At 35.2% G+C, this 16207-nt stretch overlaps 1 protein-coding gene across 1 annotated transcript in view; it reads right to left on the reverse strand.

Moving 5' to 3' along the window:
- The window catches only part of GRIK2 (glutamate ionotropic receptor kainate type subunit 2), a 635712-nt gene that overhangs the window by 482103 nt on the left and 137402 nt on the right, over positions 1 to 16207 (reverse strand). The window lies entirely within an intron of this gene.

Raw genomic sequence — 16207 nt, forward strand, 5'->3', positions numbered from 1 at the left:
AGTGAGTCAAAAAGCAGAGCCCATCCTGCCTTGTCATAAATGATGACACGTGACAGGAAAGCTTTAAAATTCTGCTTAGAATACAAAATATACTATACAGATAATCTGTTAATCCAAACGCTATTAATTTTCTCCAGCATAGGTTTCAATAATAAAGACATTGCTATTGTGTTTCCCAGGTAATCTCCTTTTCTTCCAAATTATTTTTAAAAATAAAAGGAAAAGGGAAGAAAGGAAGAAGAAGGGGAGGGAGAGGAAACTAAATTGGTTATAATACATTGAAAAGAGGTGAAAGCACTAAACCTAGTGTCAAGGCTCTTTTGACATGTTTCCATCAACACAACCTAGTGTCTGTTTATTTTAAGTAATTACAGCCCTGTGTTCTGGACATATGCTCAACCAATGTCCCACTGAGATCACAGCACTTCTTCTGCTATGTTATACTCTGCTTACTCAATCATTTTCTTTTATTGGGCATTGTTTGGAACTCATCACAAAAAGCAGTATTTTGGCCAACTCCTTACTAAGCATTATTCTGTAGTTGACAATTTATTGTTTGGGTTACATTTTTATTTAACTAACAATGCTTGTAGCATGGCTGAGGACCAGCCACTGTTTAGTCATTTTACGAACAATAATTCGTCTAATCCTTACAGCAACTCTAAGGACTAAAGATTATTTAATCACCAATTACACACGAGGAATCCTAGGCACAGACAGGTTGAATAATTTGCCCAAGGCCACACAGCTAAGTGGTATAACTAGAGTTTGAGCCCAGACTCTGGAGTCCCTGCCTTTAAACAGTACCTGATGATGCTTCTTGAACAGAATAAATGGGTTAATATATACAAATACCACAGAATAACACCTGGCACACAATAAGGGATGAATAAATGTCAGTTATTCTTTATTGTTTTGGTGGTGGTGTTATTGAGATCAGGTATAGACATATAAGGTGATCATTCTGAGAGGGTTTATTTGATATGTCCCCATTGGCGAAAACTATTGCCAAGCTTTTGCCTACTGGTAGAAAAGTTTAGGTTTTCCAGGCTGTTAACTGGGAACAGTTCAGAACAGAAGAAAAGCCTCACTATATCAAGTTATATTGAGACTTTGACTTCAGATGGATCTACTAAGTCTGTCACTCTGGCACAGAAGGAAATTAGATTAACCCAGCAAGAAGTGTTCCCGATGGAGTCATGTTGATTTTTGCCTGCACTGGGTGTTCTTCCATGAGCTATACAAAATTGATCTATTCCAGTTGAGCGGAAAATCTATCAGTTTGGGAGTTTGTTTTTTTTGTTTTTGTTTTTTTGCCTGTTTTTCAAATGGCTTTGAGCTTACCTATTCCTAAGCATATATTCCATAAGCATAGTCAGAAGACAATCCAATTCTCCACAAAATTCCTTTTTTTTTCTTGTGTGGCTTAACACATAGGTAGTTCTTCATTAATGGAAGATATCATCCCAATGATTATTTATATTTTCTTACCCTTCCTGATAACAATGGGTTTGGAATAAATCAGTAGTCACCTAAACATAGGACAGCCTGTAAATCAAATAGCCACTGATGATATTCTAAAAGTAAAACGGGAGCATAGTTATGAATGTAGCATTCTTGATATCACTGGATTTTCATTTTATGTGAAGATGTTAATGTTTCATAGTTTAGTTAATTTTCTGTTTGAGCTTTCAGGTAATTTATACTCCTACAGTTATTATGTAACAATATAACTATTAAAGAAGCTTCAAATGCCTCATGATCACAAACAGCTATTGGCAAATAGGGTCTAAAAATTACTGACTTGTAAGCGCTTTGAATTTATGCATAGTACTTGAAATAGTATAAGCTATTATCTTTTATGTACATTTGCTGACAGAAAGAAATGTCTTTTAAAGGATGATGCTACTGCTTCTTCTAGATTCTGTGCATCAAACAGAATCTTCTTGCTACGGTGACCATTCTTTACGTATGTTTGTTGCTGACATGGAAGCATTTATGTGCCTGTGAAATGCGAAGGACTCTGAGTTGCCAGCCATAGTTACTCAAACATGGATATAATGAACATGATAAATATGCAATTTATTTTTAAGACAGTTATTTTCTGATTTCAACAACAACTCCAGCCTTGTTAATAGCATTTGAAATTCTCTTACGATTCTGTCTTTTCTTCTTCAAATTTACAAGAAAAATCTCCCAAAGCTCATTATAAACTATGATTAGGTCTACTTTTGAACTGGATTTCATCAAAGCTTAAAAAAAATCAGATGAGAGACTTGATTATTACAGTTTCCTTAGAAACACAGGAAACACTAAAAACACCTTAGAATCCAAGACTTTTTGGCAACGACTCTTAGAGTCCATCTGCTGTGTTCAACTATTAAGAGAATACCAACAGAATAGCTACCTTTCAGATATCCTTGTGTATAATTATATTTTGTTAATAAAGACAAATCACTGTCTTTATGATCTGTAAATATATAATGAAGACATAGGAGAAAGCAAGAAAGAAGGGAAGGGAGGGAGGGAGGAGGTAGGAAAGAAAAAAGGAAGGAAGGGATGGATGGAGGGAAGGAGCTGGGAGAAGAAATAAAAGGGAAGAAAACAAATGAAGCTTAAACTTCCTTCACTATCTAGTGGTCAACATGTATTTATAATAGCCTCTGAGGGTCTCTGGGGCAATAGTTTGCTAAACGGTATTCTTTTCATCTACTGAGATTGGACTAGCACTAAACTACCTCACTTAAATTCATTTAGTTATTTATTCATTCGTTTGTTTAACAAGTATTTACTACACAAAATCCTATGAGCTAACGACTAGGAGTAGAAGCTGGGGATTTAACAGTGAGCAAGACATAACCCTTGACTTCAAGAAGCTTGGATGCCACTGGGAAGACACAAAAATAACAAATTCTTTAAGTAAGATCTTATCGTCTCTTTTGAGCAACTCCTAACCCATCCCTGTCTCAAAATATCACTTTAATCAATATTCTTACTAGACCTTAATTCTGGTGGGCTAGCAGTCACAGTACCCAGGGTCTCCTCACCTACCAATCTCCTTTCCCACTCCCTCCACTGACCACAAGAGTGTTATTACTTAATTTAGGTCCATGAGTTTTGTTTGGAAATTTGAGTACTGAACATAGACACAGGAATAGAAGAGTTCTGAAACTGAGTCATCAACTCATAGTTCACAAATTCTGCTGTGGAGATGCAGGGCTACCATGCCTTTCATCTTTGCTCAAGGCTTGACTTCAACTGCTTATCTAATTCTGCAAACTAAAGATATCCTTCAAAAGAATCTCTTTTTCTTGCTTATGCTAGTCAGATTTGTGTTGAAAACCTGGCTTATTAATGACTCTAATGTATCACTGTAGAGTATCAGGACAACTTACCCAGTGCATTATCTAAAAAGGACAGATGTTCTGAGTCTAATTCTTCATGGAATCCTTACTCAAGCAAAATTCCCAGATCAGTATAATTATATTTTATTTTAGATTCATAGAAACTTAAATTTAATTTTAAGTTAAAATTAAGAACTTTAAGACAAGGTCATCTAGTCTCCCACTCACTGGTTTTGAGAATCTCCATCATATAACCATACAGTTGCTCTTTGGATACACCCATTGATAGGGAACTCACACTACACATGGCAGTTAGTTTCCTTTTTAGGTGATTCCAGTCGTCAGAAAGGCCTGGCATTTAGCTAAAATTTGCCTTTTCATAAATTTTCATCATAACTTTTCAACAAACATTATAGTCTTTGCCATTTGCTGCAAAGCTCTGAACTTAATTTGCTATTTGCACTACCACCTAGTCTTCTTACATGTTCCAATACAAATTGTCAGAACAGACTCAAAATCCTAGAAAATGGAGTTTAAAAAGGATGTACATCTTTGCAGACCACAACTTTGACCACACACAAATAGCCATGCTTGAATGAATATTAAAAGATCAGGTGAAAAAATGCCAAGAATCTCTGACCTTTCATGACAGGCTGCCAAGAAAATAAGTATTTCTTGGCAGGTAGACCAGATCCAAAGGCCAAATATCAATGGATGCACACTCATCCTCCAACCTTTAATGTGATTCAATACATCTTAGAGTTGGCAGGAACTTTAGAGATCATGTAAGCTAAAATTCTGTCATTTGACTGCAAGGAAACTGAGGCATGGGAATTAACTACTATTTTCTAAATAAAGTTGCTGTCACTTTTTGAAAATTCAAAGCTCTAAGAATTTCTGCTGTTTTAAGATGTGAGAAAAAACCTACAGCTAAGAAGTTACTATCTTTCATGTGCAGACATGACTTAGGACATTGAAAAGCGGGTCTCTTTATGACTCGTCCATCTGGAAGGCAAAGTGTGAGATAAATCCTTATTGTATTTGGGAGATCTCATATTAGCAAAAAAAAAAAAAAGATATAATAATAATAATAAGAGGATGCCCACTAAAAACCTACACAAAGAAATGGAGATTGTTTGTAACTTATTAATACCCCTTCTAATAAGCAAATGACTTTGTTGCCAAGACCCCAAATTAAATTTAAACCCTATGATAATTAATCTGAGATGATAAATTGTAGTTACTACAAAATTTCAATTTCCTGCTTCAGTTATTTAAAATTTTTTAAATAAAAGCCTTCAAGTAATCAGATTATTTCCTACCTTCCTTTTTTCATAATAGCATCATTCATGTTCTAGAATTTGGAGTTACATTTACAGTAAGTTATATTTACAATATGTGCCTGTGAGGGATGTATTTTCTTTATAGAGCCTATTTCACCAAACATTTACATATTTCTGCTATAAGATTGGTATTACAATTTGGTATGGTATATCTCTGCAAAAAAGTAAATAAAAGTAAAATGTTAGATTTACTTTCTAGAACACAAGTGAATTGCCCTTCAAAAACTCTCATTTGTAATTTCAAGAGTCTGTGTTAATCATTATCTAACCAATCATATGGAGTGATGGTTCAATCTCTGTCTCTAAGTAATGATTATTTGTTGAATGACTCAATATTATTTAATTGACTTGCTACATGAACCCTGAAACTCTCTCCTTTTTTCTATATGTCAGATTTTTCATTTGTGCAATATTGTATCTAATACTTTCAAAATATAATAACTCTACTTAATATTAAGTTAGCCACCCAGCATTCTCAATCACGTGAAATTTGCCTGGAATTAGAAGTTGATAGAAGAGATGTTTGGGTAGCAGAAATAAATTTTATAAAACATTCACCAAGGCACCCACATTTTAATCATAGGAAAAGTCTTACATGTTTACTCAGAGCCTATTTGTTTTTGTTCTGCAGACATTTCTAACAGATTCACATAGATAGGAAATAGTAAGTAAATGAATAATATGAAGAAGGAGCACTGGCAGCAGTGAGGTTGCAGTTGATAGGAAGGATGCACTATGGCAGACTAGAGTTATTTAGAGTAAACACAAGCAGGGCTATTAAACAAAATGTACTGAAGGTATCTATGGGTCACAGTGAAATACTATAATCGATAGCCTTAATTACTAGCCCAGACTAAGCAAAATCTTAAATGTGCTTAATGTATTATGTATAAAAAGTCAAGTAAGGGGCTTCCCTGGTGGCGCAGTGGTTGAGAGTACGCCTGCCGATGCAGGGGACACGGGTTCGTGCCCCGGTCCGGGAGGATCCCACGTGCCGCGGAGCGGCTGGGCCCGTGAGCCATGGCCGCTGAGCCTGCGCGTCCGGAGCCTGTGCTCCGCAACGGGAGAGGCCACAACAGTGAGAGGCCCGCGTACCGCAAAAAAAAAAAAAAAAAAAAGTCAAGTAAGAATATACTACCTATCACAAAATTTTCTATTATGAGTGGTGAAAACGTTAAAACATTACAAATGCTTAAAATGATCAGTTTAATTATAGGAAAAATTAGGCTAGGGAGATAACATAGTCTCTAGAATTGTCAAATAATATACAATGTCACAATAAAAACACAGATCAGTGTAATTTTTACTCTCCAATCTATCTGTACACCTTGGAGTCCAGTTGCCATCACTAAGTTTAGATTACTTGATTCTATGTTCTGAATATAGACTATATTCTGAATAACCTAGTTGAGCATCACAGCCTCTTGAGAGAATCCTAGTTCTGCAAATATAAGCCACCAGTATGCGTTTTAGTAAAATCATAAAACCAAAATTATTCTGTAAGCAAAGGATGCTAGGTTATAATGTGCTGTTATCAACAGTCTTGTTCGTTTCAAATGTTGTTGACATTGTGCGTACTTTCTTGTTTCTACGGTAATAAGTAGTTCCCTTTATTGCCCTTTCCATTGCAGTCAGTCTAAACCTGAAATTTCATCTCTATTGTATTTCAGAAAATTTTAAGCAAACAGTACTATGCAGATGGTTTTAGGAAAATCTTAGTGTGACAGGCATGTGCTTAAAATGACTGCTCACAGTAAGGTATTCCCTCTAGCACTGATGAAATGTTTTGTTCAATGGCAGTGGCATATGTAAAACAGTGTGCTTGAAAACACGAGTCTTCGGTTCCCTCTCCAGCTGCGTCACTGATGATTTGTGGAGGTCAGTGAATGACCCTAGGCACGTTTCTTCAATTAAATAGCAAACCAGAGAAATAGTAAATTTTTTTAATACATTTATAGGACAATTTGATATCCTGTCAAGACATTCTACCTTGCCAATATGATCACCCTCTCCCTGTGGCACAGAGGGCCATCTGGCCACAAATACTGGAACACAGATAAAGAAATGACTAAAAAGACATTGCTTTCTGCCTCTGTCACTCCCTGAAATACTGTCTCCCTGATTTGCTTAAAAAAACAACAACAAAAAACAAAACCAAAAACACCAAAAAATACAACCACTATCATTTTGTGACATAAAAACAATTCATTAGAATGCTGATGAGTTTTTATCTGCTGGCTTTTGAGGAAATAGCAACGGGCTCACTCTGGCTGGAACCAATATTCATTAAGCAAAATAAAATTATCTCTGTTTATTTCTCCTCAAAATGGAAATAAAATATAAATTCCTTTTTAGTTCTTGTTGAAAAGAATGGTTCATATTTAATCTGAATTACAAGTAGCAAGCGGTCAAACATGGAGAGCCAAAAGTGCTCCATAGGAATAAGTGGATCAGTTTCAGTAGTACTTTGACTTCCATGGCCTACTTGGATATTGTTTCAAGTTCTATCAGAATAATACACCAAATAAAACTCTAGGGACCTAAAAGAGCTAGCATGCCTCAATGTATTTTGATCCACTTCCACAACAAACCAAAAGCATACCACTCATTTCAAAAGCCATATATTTAGAATTTTTATCTTTTTACTCCCCATTAGGAAGATAAAATTCGATAATGTTAAGCTCATTTAGATTGTAGCAATGTGACACTGATTAAAACTAGAATAAATTTGGCTTTTTAATTAAGAATTCTTCCCCATTGGAAGAATCTAGATGCATGTGTATGAATGACTTTTCATGGAAGGAAAATTTTGATATTCATAATAATAATAATCTGATTATAAACCAAAGAGGTTGATAAATATCTATCCAAAAACATTAAAGGCAATTCTGAAGTCAGAGTGAAATCATGTTATGTCTTAAAGCATAATATAAATCAGAATAAACCTAATAATAAAAAAGATGATTAGAATCAAAGGAATGTAATTTCTATAAATGTCTTTTCTAAGGTATTTTCTTATTCGTTTGTGTGTTGCTTATCCCACTCCAACCCTGCTGCATTCTGTACCTGGAGAAAATTGAATGTATAGAGTTCCCTTAGATAAAAGCTAACATATAGAGTGAATTAGAAGAAGATGGGTATGCGAGAACGAAAAGGAGCTGTGCCTGATATGCCTAAAATCATTCCTGAAAATTGAATACATTTTTTTCCTGGAATAATAGCATTTTATCTAAGGTGTTGCAAAAACCAGGTCATCTTTGATGCACAACATGAATAGAGTATGTTGAAGCAATGTACATCATTCCTGAACACCCCTCAGTACCAAAAATAATGGGGGGAGTTTGTTAAAAACCAGTCCATGAAAAACAATCTTTCACCCTTTCAAAATGTCAATGAAGCAAATGGGAAATAGAATAGGCAATTAGTATAACAATTATCTTAGATGACCATGAAATTACAGTTTGTCTCTCAAGACTTTCTATCCGCTGCCATGCAACTAGGAAGAATTAAATCCATGAATGTAACTAGGGGAAAAAATGTATTAAAACCTGCTAGCAGACTATATACTTTATCTCTGAAGTATGGCTTACTAATTGGTTTGATGTTTTGCTTAAATACTAAAGTGTGTGTGACCAAAACATTTGCACAATACTTCATTTAGGTGCTTACTGTCAGTAAAAGCAGCATTTTACAGCAACGAGACATTCTGTCTTCATAAAATATGTCAGCATTATGAAAAAATGCATTATGAAAAAAAGGGAAAAAATCATAGGAAGTCGATTGTTCAACGTAGCTCATCCATGTCATGTGCCACTATAATACTACAATTGCTTTTTACGTAGAAAAGAACCCAATAGTTATACAATGTGGCCCTATTTATTTTATATATTAGAGCTAATTCAGTGGAGGAAAGATGGGATGTGAGCAAATACACTGAAAACTGAAATAAGAGCATTGGTAATTATTTGATCTCTACTTTAATTAAAAAATGATCAGCAGTTTGTTATTCCCTTGGTTCCCCAAACAAAGCCATCTTGTGGTACAGTAGCCTGGCTCTTATTTTCTTTACATTAAAAACAAAAAGCTATCCAACACGGACAGGAAATGAATTATGCCTTAGATCAAAAAGTGAATTTTCATTTTCATGTAGTACAACAAGGCAGTTATAGTCTGTTAGTTGACAAGTATGATATTGCTACCATACTGATGTAATCTCAGTTTAAGCCCAATATTTCATGAATGTTTCTCATTTCTAGCCAAGATTTAAGAGATATCAACAGTAAACACATCATGCTTTTATGGAGGTTTTCGTTTTCCTCTGACACACCATTTTAGTGATACATTTTGTTACATTTATAGAATTCTTTTTTTTTTTCTTTTACAACACTGGAGTAATACCTAGTTATTTTCAGAGAAATCATAATTTTTGGTACTTGTAGAAAAAGTGGGCTATTATGTCACAAAATGAAACTACTTTGCTTTTAGTCATAAGCAATATGCTAATGATATAGCTCAGAACCCAGCAAAATAATGTCGAACTAATCTGCAATCTGCCCAGAAAAAATGAAATGTCAGCCAATTCTACCAAATGGCAAATGGTTTTGCTGTTCAAGTACATTCCTTATAAATCTGCTGGTTTAGAGTAAGGGGAAAAAAGGAAAGAAAAATCAAAAGCCTTGAAAAAAAAAATCAGATGGCGATCTTTTATTTTTCCTGAGAGAGAATTACTAAAATTTTGTTGGTAATGCTTTAATTGGCAAGTTCTGTTTTATTTTCAGTGCTTTTAGAATGACTTAGTAGCTCAAAGAATTAAGTTACCATTTTTCAGCGTTTGTAGGATAATATACTTCAAAAGAATTATAAACAGAGAGGTTGTCTCCCTCAAATGTTATTAAGAAGAGCTCTTATAACTAAAACCATTAAGTGGAATTTTGTATATAGTCATCCATCTGTGTCAATGTCCACAAGGATTTCCACAGATTGTATTGGGTGGGCATCTTACTTAAAAGTAAGACCAGCATAAAATACAGATGCCTTTTACATATGGTTTAGATCATCTGAGCTGACTTCAAAACCACTCATCTTAGTAACGGCATGTAGAGTTAATATTTTGTGGGTAAGAAAACTAAACAGTATATCTAGAAACAGCATATCTTAAAAGTGATTCCTTTCTCAAATATGTGAACACCACAAACTGCCTGAAGATTGCTGTATTAAAGCAGAAATGGAAAGCATTCAGTAGTGCCCTAGGACATCAGTATCTAATCAACCAATATCAAAGAAATCTTACATTAATGGCAGGAGGCACAAAGTTATGAGAACCTGTCTTTCAATGCAGATTATTTTCCAAAGACTAGAAATACTGTTAAATTGTGTACATTATATTTGAAAAAGAAAAGTTAAACCTTGATTTATATCACAGCTTCTGCTTCTGATTAGCTTACCACCATCAGTTTTTTTAGATAATCAGGAAAAATGTATTTTCTTGCTCTGCATGCAGTATTTTCATGAGGATTGCCTCTTGAATCTGTCAATTCTTTTCTCTTAATGTCAGTGAGTTAAGAAGGTATGAAAAGAATGAGGATCTATGATATTAAAAATCAGAACTTCCTAACTAAGAAAAGACAAATGCAAAATGAATACAGAAATGCTATTAAACTATGATAAATAAGTTCCAATGACAGAAACAACTGAACGGTCATGGATGGTGATTAACTATGAGGGCAGATGTTTAATTTCCTTCATGATAAAAATAAGTGGTTCAACAGCTGTCGGGTAGTAAAATCACTGAACTCCTACAGCTAGGCACTCACACTCAAAACCAGAGCACAATCCACATTGCCTCTACAGTACCCTACATGAACGCATGAATGGCCTAACAGCACTGTCAGTAGGCAAGGTGTGATAGCATTGCATGGCATCTCAGCTATTTAAGAAGACCATTTAAAATCTTTAAACAGGCTTCCCTTCTCTGAACAGTTTTGAGACTAAAAATCCTTTCATATGCACTATGCTACCCTTCAGAGTAGAATAAAGGACATTCAAAAGAGAGGGTATAACAAGGTACAAAAGGTACCATTCTCTCCTTTTCCCAGACTTGACTTATGGCTCCTGTCTAGCCTCCAAGCTAACTAATTTTCATTTCTATTTTTCCTCTGATAAACTTCATATCAATGCTTCTTTTTGTTCTTACCGATAAATTAGTCCCTACACTGTAATTTCTGCTTAGGTACTTGTATTAGCTTCTTAATTGCTCTTCTTGGAGATTTTCTCACCTCTTGTAGCCAGGTAAACTTAATCCAACTCAAGTACCACTTCCAAAAGGACACTCAGGGAATAGGCAGAGCTCCGCCTTGCATTACAGACCAAAACTGAAGTGCTTACCATGGCACTTAAAGCCTTCTGTAATCTGGCCTCAAATTAATAAATTAGTTTCCCAATGTGGTTATAGGTGGTAAGTGGGCTAAAAGACAAGGATGAGGAAAGACCTATGTGGACAATTTCATGGAAAGGTTTGAGATAAGCTGGACCTAATTGTTCATTTTGTCTTAAATATCAATTTATTCAACTTATCCACTCTTAACATCTCTTCCCTATGTCTTTTCCATACTTCCTTGTTTTCCTCATATTCACCCTTTTTCCTTTCTTACAGTTCTATGTAAATACATTGAATAATCTAATGTGAAAAACATTAAACATACAAAGATATAAGACAAAGTCCGGGACTTCCCTGGCGGTCCAGTGGTTAATACTCCACACTTTCACTTCAGGGGGCATGGATTCCATCCCTGGTATGGGGAACTAAGATCCTACATTCCTGCATGCCCTGAGGCATGGCAAAAAAAAAAAAAAAAAAGACAAAGTCCTCTCCCTCTTCACCTTCATCCTTTCTTCCGCATATAGAACCATATTCTTCCTCATATAGAACTATATTCTAAAAACTCATTGCATTGGTTTCTTTCCAACAGCCCAAACTCTCTTTTATATCTTCCCATCCAAAATCTCTTGGGACTTGGGACTCTGATATGCCTTTGAGATTCCATCCTATTATTTTTTAAATTACATTCACTGAATTTGTTTCTTCACTCTATAATTCCTTAAACTTCTAAAATCTGTCCCTATCCTTACCTTCTCCTAAAAGTATTATATTAAGGTCACAAATAAGAACCTAATTAAAAAATAATCTCTTCTCGGTCATCAGCATCCTTCTATGCAAAGTTGATAAATATTTATTAGATGTTCAATATCTGCCAGGCACTGCACCTGGTGCCTGACTAAAAGATGACTAAGATAGTCTCTACTCTCTTGGAATTCACAGTAGAAACTCCTCTTTTATAGGCATATAAATGCAATAACGTATGATAGAAACTATTCATGGCATAAAGTACATTCAGGGCAAAAGACTGTGGGTCAATTCTATCAGGAGAGGTCAGAGAACGCTTATTCAGATGAGATGGTAATTGAGCTTGCTCTTGAAGAGGAACAGAAATTCTTCAGAGTAGGAGAGAGGGCATTCCAAAGAGAGGAATTAACAAGGTACAAAATTGCATGGAGTGTTTGATCTGTGACTAGGTTAGTACAGTTGGAGAGGTGAGTAAAAGATAGTAATGAAATTACAGAGACAGACCAAAACACAGCAGACACTCTGCCACACAGAGGTGTGTGATTTGTAATCTGAGCAATTTTTCAAGAAAGAAATAAAATTATATTTGTGTTTTATAAAGATAATTCTGTTCTTTAATCGTGGGGGCTTAGGGCAAAGGTAAAACTGGAGGCGAGGAGGACAAGTTGGTGGGTTATTGCAGTGTTCCAGTTGATCAATTATGAGAACTGGAATCAATGAGGAGCAGCAGGAGAATGTGAGGGCAGAGGGAAGTGTACAGTTATGAGATGTTCAGGAAGTACATTTAATAGAAGAAGAATTAGTTTTGCAGGCACGAGAAAATCCCAACTCCAGATTTCTGATAAATTGCATTGTAGTGCAATCAACCAAAACAAGACTTAGGAAGGAGAATCAGACTGAATAGGGAGAGGTATGACTCATTCTTTGTTGCAATTCTTGATTTAAGGGGATTATTCAGAATGCAGTTTGGCTTATCTCTAGTGCAGGAAAGAGATGAGAGCTATAAATATACATTTGGAAGTCTCCAGTAAATAAGTAATATACCTATACCCATGCGGGTGGGTGAGCTCAACCAAAGGGAGCTCTTCTATAATTATATGGTCTCCCTTGAGGACTTTCACCCCATAGGTTCTGTTACAACTTCTAGGAAAACTCTTAAATCTATATGGTCCTTGCTACCTTTCTTATTTACTCAACTAAACAATTCTGAGTGCCTACAGTACTGGCACTGGATCAAGCACTGTATACATACCTTTTAAATGAATAAGGCATGGTCCCTTCCTTTCCAAGATATACATATCAATAGAAACCAATAATATGAATAAATAAAATATAATTTAGTAAACGTTATACCTATGCATAATTCTGTGGGACCACAGAGGAGTCATTAATTTTTACTAAAGGGAAAGATGGTGCTTGATGGAGCTCTCAAACCATATTTCTAAAGGGTTTATCATATATCCCAATTCAATATCCTATGACACTTCAAACTCAATGTATCTAAACTCAACCTTTAACTGGAAAACTTTTGCTGAGAGTCACTTAACCTCCCTTTCATTTTCCTACATACAATTAGAGAGAAGAAATAAAGGGTGACTTACAGATCTAACATTCTCTAATTTCTCTGAACTTTTCTCATAAACCTGTAGTTTTTAAAATACTCTTTCTTTAGACTAACACCACCAGTCTTAGTCAGTGACTCCTTCTCCTTTGCTTTCCTGACCTTGACATTGTGTAAGTTCTGTTCTTCCTCTCTCCAAAAAAATTCTAGTACCTATGTTTCTCTTGCATGTCTACTGTCACTGTCGAATCCCATGTCCTCCTTGCCTCCCTTGTAGGTTGTTGCATTAACCTCTTAAGTATTCCTCCTAATTCCAGTCTTGGTCCCCAAAAATCCCTTCTAAAGATTGTTTTCAGAACAACTTCTAACTGAAGAATTTTTTAGTGTTCATTACTCAGCTTGAAAATCACAATTTCCCCTCTATACGTTTGCCAATCACATAAAGTCAAATTTGTATTTTTAAGGCTTTCCAGGATTTTCCAACAATTAGTTTTCCGACTTTATGTCATCTCTTTTCTTCACCATCTTTTCATCCTTTCTCTGCTCCCACCAAGTTGGATTCATGAATATACAAACATAGCCATAATTTTCTTCTAATTGCCATGTTCTTCACTAATTTATCACGAATGGTTAAAATAGTGTTCATAATGACTTCTGACACAATGATTTTTAAATTACTTGATTTCTTTTGTAAAATTGACTCATAGTCACTGTAAATGATTCAAAGAAAATAGAAAAATACAAAGAGTAGGTAAAAGTCATTTGAAATGCTAGTCAACTTTTGTTGAACATCTTTTCAGACAATTCTCCAGATATCAACATATGTATATAACTTTATACCAATAGATCATACTATATATGCTACTGTTTGACTTGACTTTTTTATGCAACAACATGTTGCAGGCATCTTTCCATGTTAAGAAATGTAAATTTGCATCATTATTTTAATTATTATATATTCTATTGTAGATAAGGTTCATATTCAGCCAGTATTGCACATAGGATGGCAGCTGTCCATTCTAAAATGTCAGACATCTATTCTGAACTGTCAGCGTACACATTGTACTGGTCGTTGAATATTTTTAACATCAGTCTAATTTTAGAAGTGTATCATTATTTCTTAGTCAGTCTTCTCTGGATGGACAAAAAAGGTAATATTTTAATTGATTTTTAATGAAAAATGAATTGTATTTATCCTTTGATATACCACATAATGCAATTTCCTCCATTAAACCATTTTTTAAATCCCCACCCAGAAATGATCTCCATCCTTCTGAATTCCCACAGGCCTTTGCCCAGTCCTCTGCATTTACCACTTTCGACCTTGAATTCTAATTACCTTAGTCTTCTACCCCTAATAGAATATAAGCTCCTTTAGGACAACAACTCTTTTTTATAGATTTCACAGTACTTGGATCAATGCCTTGCTCATCATAAACATTCAAAACTTGTTTGTTGAATAAATGGTTGAATTAATGAATATCAAAAATAGATCAACAGAGAACACTATATCACAAGGGCAATTCAGAATTCAGCATGTTGAAATTATTTGTAAATGCTCAGATAAATTATGTAACTTATCTTAAATTATCTAGTAAGCAAATTAGCAACTGTCAATGACTTTAGAAAGAAAAAGGAGAAAAACCTATCAAATAACAATTTCTCATAAAGCAATTAGAAAATCAATTATTGAGTGGTGAGCCTTGGAGACGATAATGGAATTATTGGATGGAAATACCTTCATTTAGACATCATTTTTCTAAATGTCAAGCGAAATTCTACAAAGTTAAATCACTGATGGTGTTCTTCTGCAAGGAAGCTCAAAAAAAGGAGACACATAAAATGAATTGTGTGAACTGTATTTTGAGTTTTGCCATCATCAGTGAACCCCAAGAGAATTTTGAAATTTATAGAGAAAAAAGATAAATGAATGATAATGCAAGTTCAATGTCTATAAGCATGGGGCCCCTAGGCACTCCAGCTTTTTGCTGATGAGAAAGAAATCCAGCTTAACACTCCATCTGGACCATTAATCAGACCAAATGAAAGACATAGATTTTGCCCGTAAGAGAAGATATTCATAGACTAAGCCATAGCATCACCCAACCTCACGTTTAGCAGATTAACTGTTCTCAGTGCTAGTTGAGTAGTATATAAAGTCCTTTCCTTATCTTACCTTAAATTTCATAACCAAAAGAATGCCATAAATTAGTAACACCATCATATAGTAAATATACAGCATGGAGGAAAGAAACAAAATGAGTTATGGTTTCTGGACATACCAGCATTAGGTAGACGTTTGGCATTTTCTTATCTAGAAGTTCAAATCAAAATTTCAAGTAAACCTCAATGTCCACACGACCATACGTAGGCATTACCTTTGCCTATAGCGAGCAAGACGGAACAATGTCAGACCTGGATGTAGGCATGGAACTTTGGGGGCTAGCCCCTGCTTCTGGGTATCAGTAGAGCCCTGTAGCTTTCTGGAAGAAAATGGGTTAAGCAAAGCCAGATACTTCTGTGGACATGAGATCCAGCTGGAAGCAGCCCTGTCTGTCTTTTATAGAGGAAAATCTCTGAAGTAGTGAAGCAAGACCAGATTGTAAGAACATGTTTTTTGAAAATCAAGCAGAGAGATTTTAGTGGAAAATATCACACATTTTCATTCCATGTGTGATATCTGTTCAGTCCAAACTGAATATTAGGGCCCTCATATAAGCCAGCCTTACCCCACAGTGAGGCCTGAATCAGCAATACTTTAAGTACCACAGAAAATGGGTCTGCTCCTATCTTTTCAAGGATGCTTGCCATCCCGTTGTTGCGTCTGTTTTGGCTT

Source organism: Delphinus delphis, chromosome 14, assembly GCF_949987515.2.
Source record: "Delphinus delphis chromosome 14, mDelDel1.2, whole genome shotgun sequence".
In the NCBI taxonomy this organism is placed as follows: domain Eukaryota; kingdom Metazoa; phylum Chordata; class Mammalia; order Artiodactyla; family Delphinidae; genus Delphinus; species Delphinus delphis.